Here is an 11,411-nt window from a genome sequence, read left to right on the forward strand (position 1 = left end):
CCTCATACTACAAGACAGAAAAGATAGGGAAGTGGCAGGCAGAGACATCCACCCAGCCACCCAGCCACCCACACCCAAACAAAACTGATCAATATTCTTAGGGTTTTGAAAATTTCACTTTCCTGATAACATATCAAAGATATTTACATTAAGGTATTTTCCTAGATATTCTGAAAAAAAAAAAAAAAGAAAAGAAAAAGAAAAAGAAACAGTAAGAGAAGGAAGGGGTTTGAAAACCCTTACTCGTAAGAAAAACATACAGACTGTACTTAATTTCACTCTTTGGTGTACCTCACAGCTCTCTTCTTCGATTACTGAGTAAGAACTCATCCAAGGGGTGCTTTCTTCTTTTCTTTTCTTTTTTTTTTTTGGAGCTGGGGACCGAACCCAGGGCCTTGAGCTTGCTAGGCAAGCGCTCTACCACTGAGCTAAATCCTCAACCCCACAAGGGGTGCTTTCTAACAGAATCAACTCTCAGGGTTACTGGCATCTCTAACCAGTTTATAACAATATAGAATAGGGCAATTTCGCTAAGATTACATGACTTAAAGTATACACAGATAAGTGAAAGAAAGGGTATTCCCTCTACCTTTTGCAACTTCCCTGAATCCAGCCACTAGAGTAACGAATCATAATACCAAGTGAAGGTCATGCCTTCACTAGATGGGTTAGAATCTCTGGGGTCCAGAGTACTACTAACCTCTTATAAGTGTATTACTCTTCTAAGTCTACCTGAAAGGATACCTTAAATCAAATTATAAATGACTACCAGTTGAACTATTATATACACATATAATAAGTTCACCACTAGCCAGGCCTCCTAATTTCAAATTAAACTGACAAATCACTAGAGTTTAGCCAAAATTGTAATAAAATTTTATTTTACTTACATTACTGACTGCTATTGCCTTATGTTTCAAAGTTCCACCTTCGTCAAAAGGGTCAGAATAATTTCAGAAAGTATGCAGGCTCCTAGATACTAAACAGTATCAAAAGATGTAGACATTTTTAAGCATGCCAGTTCAAGTAATCCTTCTAAGAAAAAAGCCTCTTGATCTTCCAGAAATTATTATGACTACAATCAATTCCAAAAAACAGGAAGTAAAAGTAGTTATTACTTTCTAAGGAAACTTGTATGACCTATGGGATACAGCTCCTTATCCAAGTAACAGTAGTATTACTACAACCATCTTAATCACTAAGAGAGTTTTCTTTTAATGAACTTGTTTTTAGCACTGGAAAAACAATATGACCCACATATGTGAATGTAAAATACTCTCCATTTTTTTCCTTCATTCTTTGCTACAAATGCTAGAGCCATTACTACAAATGATAGATGTTTATGAGATCTAAATACATCTGTACAAAATTGAACCAACAGAATCCTGAAGGAAAAGGTATTAGTTGTAGTAATAATCTTAGGGAAGAAAAAAAAACCTATGATTTCATGTGTTGAACATAGCTGGGTGATGGTGCACTTTCAAATATTCCTCGCCAGACAAACTACTTAAAAAGACTTAATCAACGATCACTGTGGTTCTGCTCCGATAGGGGCAGAGTGGACGTGGGGTAATTGAAGCTTAGAACAGACTCTTGCTGCCTTCTTAGTATCCTGAACTAAACTTATTCAATTTCTGAATATTCTTTCTGTGTTTCTGATGGATTATTGCCAAAACACATCTTTGTTCAGTGTAAAGTCTATATTCCAACACATACACGATTAATCCAGTTTATAAGTCAAATATCAGTGTATCTAATCTGAAGAGGTCTACAGAAAAATTTAGAAATTAAGAACAAAACAAGCATTAATTCAAAGGCAGCTCTTTTTAGTTTAGGCATCCAATTATAGTAAGATGTTTAGTAGAACATCTATCTATTCATGAAGGTAAATATGGCCTAATATGGAGGGCCAAATACAAATCTGAAATGACTCACGCAATTAAAAGATGGAGGAAAACAAGTCAGTTGCATTGGAAAAACAAAACAAAGATCCTCCTCACCCTATTCTTGTTCTCACAAAAATCTTTAATTACTATTTTAGTCTTTTAAAGAGGTTAAAAAGATCAAAAACTAATGAACTTTAAGTCCTGTGAAGGATAAAACCTTAGATAGTAACAAAAAGCTGCCAACCCCTCCCTAAACAAAAAACCCCAAGTCTTTAACTTTGATCCAGTTTTCAGATGCTGATATCCATAAATGGATACAGTTATGAATTGCTAATTCTGGTCTCTTCACTAGCAAAAAGCAAACCAGCTCAGCAGTGCCATTTCCCAGGAAAGCAAGCAAGGTTTCTTTCCAGTCCTGAGCAGCCATCGCTTAGTGCAGTTCCCTGCAGCCAACAGCATTAATGGACGCTGCACTGCTGTCCTTCCCTGGAGACAGCAGCCAGCACTACTCAAGCTTCTCACGTAGCAACCAGAGCTCCAGAGCCAGCAGCTGCCGCCGCCTTGTATACTCACTCCTGTGATCCAACACAGGAGCAACCTTTTCTTTACCCCCCCCCCACTTCTTAACACATTTCTTTTTTTCTTTTTGGACAAGTGCTCCATGCTGGAAGGGTTGGAATTATGCTTTTAGAAAAAAAACAATCCTAAGGTCAGTGTTTCAAATTGAGATCTTTGATTAGGAAAAAAAAAAAAAAATCAACGTATACCAAATTCCAAATATTCGTTTTAATTAAACCAGCAATTTGGGAGTAAGCATTAAGTTTTAGTTTTTAAAAGGCCAATTTCCCAAACATTCAGCAATCAAATTTAAATTTACAGCTAGGAACAAGAGCCTTAGGTCGTGTCCTACCAAAGAACATAATTTAATATTCTACACATGACAATCTGAATAACCTTAAAGCCTCTAATCCCATAACAGGCCACAAATTTTGGCCAGAGAACTAATGATCCTCTTGAGAAAACTGGAAGAAATCCAAGGAAAAGAAATTCCTGTGTCCTCCAAGCTCAGAAATCTCTAATTATGTCAGTATTCTCTGCTTTAGTCCTAGGTCAGATTGCACACATCTAAAATTACCTCTTATAGTTTTCCTCCTAGCGACCTAAACCATTATTAATATAAAATTAACCATCAAAACACTTTCCTCTCAATATGCTGCACACAAACCTCCTCCTGGAACCTCCTCCATCTGGATCCTCCCCAATCAAAAGTATAGGTATATAACATATACCCAAGGAAGTAATGTAAACATGACCTTGGTCACAAATATGTCATCTAAAAACAATTTAGTCAAGATATGGAGGAAATTAGAGAACCTGAATCTTTTTAAGTATTCTGAGCACAGGAACAATTGGCAAAAGGAATTTAGGTATAGACAAAACCCAGAGCCCAGAGCTCTGGGCAAGAAATGAGTTGCTGGTGAACACGTTACACAAGTAACATGAGAAAGCAGAAAATGCAGGTCATACACGCACCCCTGACCCAGACCAGCAGGGCGGGCTGCTGCAGCATCAGTATATAGGAGAAAGATCCTTATTCCTAAGAATGAAGAAGGCAAAGGCGCCCTATAGAATAAATTAGCACAGAAGGGGCTTTCCCAGCAGTTGAAACTTTCCTTTAGAGCGATTCACCTACTAAAACCAGGGCTTTTGCCCACCACCATTCACCTAGGTCTTGGCTTGCACGCATAGAGGAAGAGGATTCATTAGGGGCACATGCCCCCCCCCTTCTTTAAAGTCGTTCTTAAAAGATCGCTCTCCACGCCCTAGGCAGGAAAAACGACAAAATCTGGCTCAATTCCAGGCTAGAACCCTACAAATTCAACAGGGATATCGCAAAGATACTGGGGGATACGCCACAGGGAGTCCAAGAATGTGAGGTGGGGGTGGCGAAGGTAATGTCTTTGGTGTGGGAAAAGCAGCAGCCATCTGAGATAGGGACTGGAAAACCAAAGGGAAGGCGTTCAGGAAGATTATGGAGGGGAGGACTTGGGCCCCCACGAGCGATCAGAGTTGTCACAAGGCCGCAAGAACAGGGGTGGAGGTGGGGGCTCAGGGACAGAAAAAAAAGTATGTGTATTTTGAGAGCAGGATTGAGAGGCCTCTCGTGAAAAGGATATAAACGTGAAGTAGGCAGTACCCAGAAAAAGAGGAGACTAGAGTAGGGGGAGGGGAAGAGTCCTGACCCAGGGAAGACATTAAAAAGGTAGTGGGGTCGACTAGATTAAGGGGAGCCTTTCTCCCTGGGCAAGAGGGGTGCAGTGGTGTGTAAAGGTAGCCGAGAAGATGAAAAGGGCAAGCATCTTCCTGCTACCAGCCTGGGGAGGCCCAGGCCCACGACACCGAGGAGAGGGAACGCTGGGAGACTGAGGTGACCCTTCTTCCCCCGGGGCCCGGTCGTGTGGTTCGGTGTCTCTTTTCTGTTGGACCCTTACCTTGACCCAGGCGCTGCCGGGGCCTGGGCCCGGGCTGCGGCGCACGGCACTCCCGGGAGGCAGCGAGACTCGAGTTAGGCCCAACGCGGCGCCACGGCGTTTCCTGGCCGGGAATGGCCCGTACCCGTGAGGTGGGGGTGGGGGGCAGAAAAGGCGGAGCGAGCCCAAGGCGGGGAGGGGGAGGGCCAGGGGCGGAGGGGGGCCGGCACTACTGTGTTGGCGGACTGGCGGGACTAGGGCTGCGTGAGTCTCTGAGCGCAGGCGGGCGGCGGCCGCCCCTCCCCCGGCGGCGGCAGCGGCGGCAGCGGCGGCAGCTCACTCAGCCCGCTGCCCGAGCGGAAACGCCACTGACCGCACGGGGATTCCCAGTGCCGGCGCCAGGGGCACGCGGGACACGCCCCCTCCCGCCGCGCCATTGGCCTCTCCGCCCACCGCCCCACACTTATTGGCCAGCTCGCCGCCAATCAGCGGAGGCTGCCGGGGCCGCCTAAAGAAGAGGCTGTGCTCTGGGGCTCCGGCTCCTCAGAGAGCCTCGGCTAGGTAGGGGATCGGGACTCTGGCGGGAGGGTGGCTTGGCGCGTTTGCGGGGACGGGTGGCCTCGGTAGGCACTCCAAGGACGGTGGAGCCGCTTTGTGGGACAGCTGGGTTCGATTCGTTAACCCTGGAAGGGGCAAGCGGGTGGTAGTTAGGAATCCGGCCGCCCTGCAGCAACCGGAGGGGGAGGGAGAAGGGAGCGGAAAAGTCTCCACCGGACGCGGCCATGGCTCCCACGGGGGGCGGGGAAGCGCTTCCGGTCGATGTCTCATCGCTGATTGGCTGCTTTTCCTCCCGCCGCGTGTGAAAACACAAATGGCGTGTTTTGGTTGGAGTGAGGCGCCTGTCAATTAACGGCTGCCGGACTGCGCAGCCGCTGGCTTCCTCGCTGTGCCCACTGGGTGGGGCGGGAGGTGGGGTGAGGCGAGCTGGACGTGCGGGCGCGGTCGGCCTCTGGCGGGGCGGGGGAGGGGAGGGTCAGCGAAAGTGGCTGGCGCGTGAGCGGCCTCCCACCCTCCCCTTCCTCTGGGGGAGTCGTTTTACCCGCCGCCGGCCTGGCCTCGTCATCTGATTGGCTCTCGGGGCTCAGAAAACTGGCCTTTGCAATTGGCCCGCGTTCATGCAAGTTCAGTCCCTAAGCTGGCTGGCGGGGGCGGCAGGGAGGCGCTCACAGGTTCCGGCCCTCCCCCCAGGCCCCGCGCCGCAGAGTCTGGCCCCGCGCCCCTGCGCAACGTGGCAGGAAGCGCGCGCTGGGGGCGGGGACGGGCGGTCGGTCTGAGCGGCGGGCGGGTGCAAGCGGGATTCCTCCTTGAGTTGTGGCACTGAGGAACGTGCTGAACAAGACCTACATTGCACTCCAGGGAGTGGATGAAGGAGTTGGGGCTCAGTCGGGTTGTTTTGGAGGCAGGAAGCACTACTTGCTCTCCAAAAGTCGGTTTGAGTTATCATTAAGGGAGCTGCAGTGGAGTAGGCGGAGAAAAGGCCGCACCCTTCTCAGGAGGGGGAGGGGAGTGTTGCAATACCTTTCTGGGAGTTCTCTGCTGCCTCCTGTCTTCTGAGGACCGCCCTGGGCCTGGAAGATTCCCTTCCCCCTTCCCTCGTGATCTGCAACTCGAGTCTTTCTGGAAGATGGGCGGGAGTCTTCTGGGCAGGCTTAAAGGCTAACCTGGTGTGTGGGGCGTTGTCCTGCAGAGGAATTGAACAGGTGTAAAATTGGAGGGGCAAGACTTCCCACAGATTTTCGATTGTGTTTTTAAGTATTGTAATAGGGGCAAATAAGGGAAATAGGAGACTAGGCACTCACCTGGGGGTTTTATGCAGCAAAACTACAGGTTATTATTGCTTGTGATCCGCCCTGGAGAATTTTTCACCGAGGTAGATTAAAGACATGCCCACCCAAATTTTAATATTCTTCCACTTGCGATCCTTGCTACAGTATGAAATTACAGTATCGTGAATTAGAATATATAAGCAGAATTTTAAGCATTTTAAAAGAGCCCAGTACTTCATGTCTGTCTCTCCCACTTCTGCAGCCCTATCAAAGGGTATTTTAGCACACTCATTTTAGCCCCATTTTCATTTGTTGTACTGGCTTATCCAATCCCTAGACAGAGCACTGGCATTCCCTCTCTCCTGATCTTAGAAGTCCGATGACTCATGAAACCAGACAGATTAGTTTCATACACCACAAATCGAGGCTGTAGCTGGGGCCTTAACATTGCAGTTCTTTTATTCCTCAGTACACTTTGTTAATTCTTTGCCTTGATCTTGACTTCAGTTTCTATCACCACCCCCTCAGGTGGTGTTCCACACTTGGGCCTATTCACAGTTCAGAGAGCTTTACAACAATAGATGCATTGAGAATCCAACCTAAAGTTCAGCTTTTTACTCCCATGAATGCCTCTTTCCTTTTTCTCCATTTATAAACTGAGCCATTTCCTGTTAATGGTTTACAGATGAATATCTCCTCCCCCAATATCACCTGATGTATCTTACATTTTGCCAGGCTTAGATTGTCTTAAAAGGTACATAAATTAACATGTGAAATTTATTCCTTAATGCTTCAGTGGATTTCATGAGTGCAGTACAGAAGACTGGTAATGGGCTAATAACTTTTATTTCATTATTTCTCATATACTCACTTAACTCTTGAGCTACATGGAATTGATTCCTGCTTACTAAAATCATTATACTCCTCTATAAAAGGTAGTACCTTCTGGAATGCAGAATATATAAACTCTTAAGGTTTGGTTGTTTATCTTTCCTGACCTAAGGTCCAGTGAGCCTGTATTTTTTTCTATTTAAGCGGTGCTTTCTCTTGGACTGGCTTGACTCATGTTCATGTTATTGCTGATTTAAATGTGATTTTGCTAAGTATCTTCAGGACATAATTTTGCTTGACTTGTTGCCAGACACAAGTAAAATGGAGTAAGCAGCAAAAATGTATTTGTGAAGCTTGGTTTTTAGGGTGGTTCGCGCGTGTGTGCTATCCAGTAGAATTTACTGCAGTAATGGGATACTTTCTGTTTGTATTGTTCCAACATGGTAGCCAATAATCAAATTACTCTTTAAGCACTGGAAATGTTACCAAGGAACCAATTTTTATTTGAAGTGTAACTGTGGACAGAGGAGCCATAGCTGCAGACTTAAAAAAGCAATAAATAAAAATTGAACCTCTGGTAGACTATTTGTTTAAGCTGTTTGTTTTACTTAATTTTTGTTCTTCATCTATACTAAGCGGAAAGCTTGTTTTCCATTACTAAACATGGAAGCAAGAACTGATTAACTTGGATTTCAAAAATTTAGGGCCAGAGTTTAGCCAGCCAGTGGTGGTGCATGCCTTTAATCCTTTATGCCTTTTAATTTCAGCACTCTGGAGGCAGACACAGGCAGATCTCTGAGTTTGAGCCCAGCCTGGTCTACAGATGGAGTTCTATCTAGGACAGCCAGTGATACCCAGAGAAACCCTGCTATAAGAAAACAGAAAACTTAGGGAGCTGAGATTTCATAGAACTATAATTGAGGCAATTCCTACGAGCCACCATGGAATTTTGCTAAATCTGCCTATCTTTCTGAGGTCTGGGTATTCTTTTTTTTTTCTGTCTCTGCTGCTGGTCAAGTTAATTGACTCTTTTGACACTTTGCCTTTCTTTAAAGCCTCCTTCCCACCATGTGGTCTCCTGTTTGCCACATGTCTAACTTCCCATGGCTTAAATGGCATGGCTTTTTTGCCTTCTAAGGGCAGCTGCTGAGATTTGCAGCCTGATTTCCTGGGTGGGGTTGGGAATTCAAACTCTAAAATTGTCCTTTAAAAAATGTTTTTAAATGAGTTGTATAATAAAACAATAGTTATGAAGTGTGAGGTGGGACTAATGTTAAATGAGCCCCTCCCCTATAAAAGCTATTAAGCTATAAAAGCTATTTGTTTTCTATTTAACATTTTTTAAAAGTATGGTATGTTTAGGACCATATGTTTAGATTTTTAGTATACAGAGACTGTTGCATTGTTTAATCCGATTTTCTAGTCTCAAACCCGGGGAATCCAAATTCTGGGCAGCCAAGGCCAGGTTTAAAAATTCTGTCTTTTCATGTTAATTTACTGTGAATATAAAAATGATTAGTGAGGCAGGGTCTCACTAATCTCTGACTAACCTGCAACTAGATATGTAGATTAAAGTTCTGCCTGCTTTTGTCTCCTGAGTGCTGAGGTTAGAAGTGTTGACTAGTAGTAACTCAGCCTGAACTGTTTTTTTCTTCCCTCTTAAACAACCAAACAATAACAAACCCAGAGTGAAAGGGAAAAACAAAATGTAGTAATACTTTTGGAACTTGCAGGTCAGATTCTTCTAAGGGGGCTTGGGTGATAATTGGTAAAATGTTTGTGTTTCAAGCAATGAAAACTTGAATGAAATCACCACAACCCACATTTTAATAAAGCCAGGCCTGTTAGAGCATGTTTGAGGAATTCCTAGGACTTGCTGTCCACACAAGCCTAGGTACCTAACAGGCTTCAGGCGAGTGAGAACATATCTCAAAAAACAAGGCAGACAACTAAGAAACTACAGTTAAGATTGCCTGTCTTTAAACTGCATACACACAGGGATTTTTAAAATTACAAAAAATATTTCATTCAGGTTTCTTCCATCAAATTAGGACACGGATTTCTCCAGTGAATAAGCAGAGTTGGAAACTAAACAAATGTTGGTCTTGTGATTTGTGAAATTAAGTTTTCGGGTTTTTTATTTTATTTTCTTTTTTTTCCGGAGCTGGGGGCCAAACCCAGGGCCTTGCGCTTGCTAGGCAAGTGCTCTACCACTGAGCTAAATCCCCAACCCCCAAGTTTTCGTTTTCAAGTGATAGTTGAAGCCCAAGAGATACAGAACAAAGCTCTACTGTAAGGTCTGGTTTATACTCAGTTGTACTTCCTTGGGTTTCCCTGCACTAACCATTGCAACTATCCTGATCCTGTGCTGGGCTTGCCTTTTGCTGATGTTGTTTAAATAAACTTAGTTTCCTGCCATGTGATTTTTATATACTTATGACAAAAATGTGTTATATATGTTAAACATTTGAACTTAGTGTAAAAGTTATGTGTTTGTGGGTTTTGTTTTTAATTTTCAAAATTTGAGCTAGATAAGGCATTTTTACATGTCTTATGTTTGGTAGAACTGTGTAATTATGGTTTGCAACTGTTGGTCTAGAATGACAGTTGGGCACAAGGGCAAGACTATTTGACCTAGCAGCCCTAACTATAGAGCACTTTGCCTGTGTCACAAGTCTAGTAGGAGTCAAACATTTGACCTTGAAGTTGAGATACTTTGTTAGCCTATTGTATGCTAGTTTATGTATTGGAGGACATACTTATCCAGAGGATATCCTTGGCTATTTTTGACTAGGTTAAGGAACTGATTCTGATTAACACTGTTAGTGAGCATCAAGTGCTCTTTAGGCTCGGATTGGAGTTGTGTTTTTCAGATATTGTAGACTCATTTTCCTTACCTTTCTCAAGAAAAAGTAAAAGCTGGCCTTTTTAAAAAAAAAAAAGAACTAACGGAGGCTGTTGGTACCAGTGGCACTTAAGCAACTTCCCATGGATATACTAGCAGATTGAGGGCCAGGGATAGAAATTGGCTAACTTACCAGCTTTATGCTACCTTCTTCTGGTTTAAAAATACTGTTTTAGGAATACAGAGTGTACTGTAAGGTTGGTGGAACTTAAGTGGAGTAACTACTAGATTTCTCTGAGAGGATAATTAAAAATTTTGACCAATTGTTGAGCCCCTGAGAATGGTCTCAGAACATCACTTCCCAAGCAACTTCCTCTTAATGCCCTCAACCCTACACCATTTGGTCTCACTTGAATGTTGTCATGGCTCTTAACATCTTAATTAAGAATAGTAATTGTGTAATTATTGTTTTTCTTCCTTTAGATTGTTCCTTGAGGACAGGACAGTGCTTGTTTAAGGCTGTATTCCTGCTGTCTGAGCAGCAACAGGTCTTCGAGATCAACATGATTTTCATAATCCCAAGATGTTGCCTTTTCCATTCTCAGAAGCAAGCAGAGGCACGCTGATACTGTCACTATGTTGAATGCTGCTGTGCGGTTTGGATTTTTCTAAGGTAGTTTAGGTAGGAGGTATGTGTTTTGTATGAATTAAACTCTTTAAGTTACACCTTCCATAATTCATGCAGTGTTATGCAATTGCCATTTTTAAGTCTTGCAGTTTTCTTCGTACATGAGGATAAAGGTGCTTTAGAGTGCTTAAATAGCGTGTCTTTTGCAACATACTATTTATTCATTTTATTTTACACATATGAGAGTTTTGTCTGCATACATGTTTGTGAGCTATATGCATGCCTAGTCCTTGGTGAGATCAGAAGAGGGTGTTGGGTCCCTTGAAACTGTAGTTACAGGGGTTGTGACCCACCATGTGGCTGAAGTGAATTGAACCCAGCTTCTACAAGAGCAAAGAGTGTTCTAAACCCACTGAGCCATCTTTCCAGCTCCAACATACTAACTTCAGATAGTGTTGGGACCAGCAATACTGTGTAGTCATTTTGAAGGGAATCATTCCAATGAGTGCTGGATTGTTTTGAATGCTGTGGAACATTTAAATGTTTCATAAAACAAAACTGTCAGAAGCTTCAAAGTAGAAATTAAAAAGCTGAAGTATTTCAGAAGGGAAACAAGCTACTTGCTGTATTAGTTAGAGAAATACATAATAGCTAAGAAAATTTAAAAACCATATACTTGACATTGCTGAGTATCTGCCAGATGAAAAGAAATGCTCAGAGTGGTTCTGTTGAGCAATATAACAACTTGTTATATTAAAGACTTTCCCACAGATTTAAACTCTAGTCTGTAATTCATGTATGTATGTTACAAATGGATGAAACTTACAAACGTGGCTGGTCTTGTCACTGTGCTTGTATTTATGTGAAAGCTTGGCAATAAACTTATGTCCTAAAATGGTCAGTGTGGAATGACTTTTTAATCTA

The 11,411-nt window shown here is 43.3% G+C and overlaps 1 protein-coding gene and 1 long non-coding RNA gene across 8 annotated transcripts in view; one reads left to right on the forward strand and one right to left on the reverse strand.

Moving 5' to 3' along the window:
* Nucleotides 1-4,717, reverse strand: part of Setd5 (SET domain containing 5) — a 78,621-nt gene extending 73,904 nt beyond the window's left edge. For 5 of the 7 annotated variants that reach the window (XM_032905973.1, XM_032905970.1, XM_032905967.1 and 2 more), the window contains exon 1: nt 4,379-4,716. The gene's annotated coding sequence lies outside the window, so the exon portion shown is untranslated. Of the gene's footprint in view, nt 1-4,378 lie in introns of all 7 variants that reach the window. The other 2 variants (XM_032905971.1, XM_032905968.1) reach the window with 1 other exon arrangement.
* Nucleotides 4,718-5,317: 600 nt separating this feature from the next.
* LOC116903428 lies at nt 5,318-11,388 on the forward strand. Its single transcript, XR_004388276.1, has 2 exons — nt 5,318-7,009; nt 10,343-11,388. It is a non-coding gene; the product is annotated as an uncharacterized LOC116903428 (long non-coding RNA).
* The last annotated feature ends 23 nt before the right edge of the window (nt 11,389-11,411 follow it).

This window comes from Rattus rattus, chromosome 6 (genome assembly GCF_011064425.1).
Source record: "Rattus rattus isolate New Zealand chromosome 6, Rrattus_CSIRO_v1, whole genome shotgun sequence".
Lineage (NCBI taxonomy): Eukaryota > Metazoa > Chordata > Mammalia > Rodentia > Muridae > Rattus > Rattus rattus.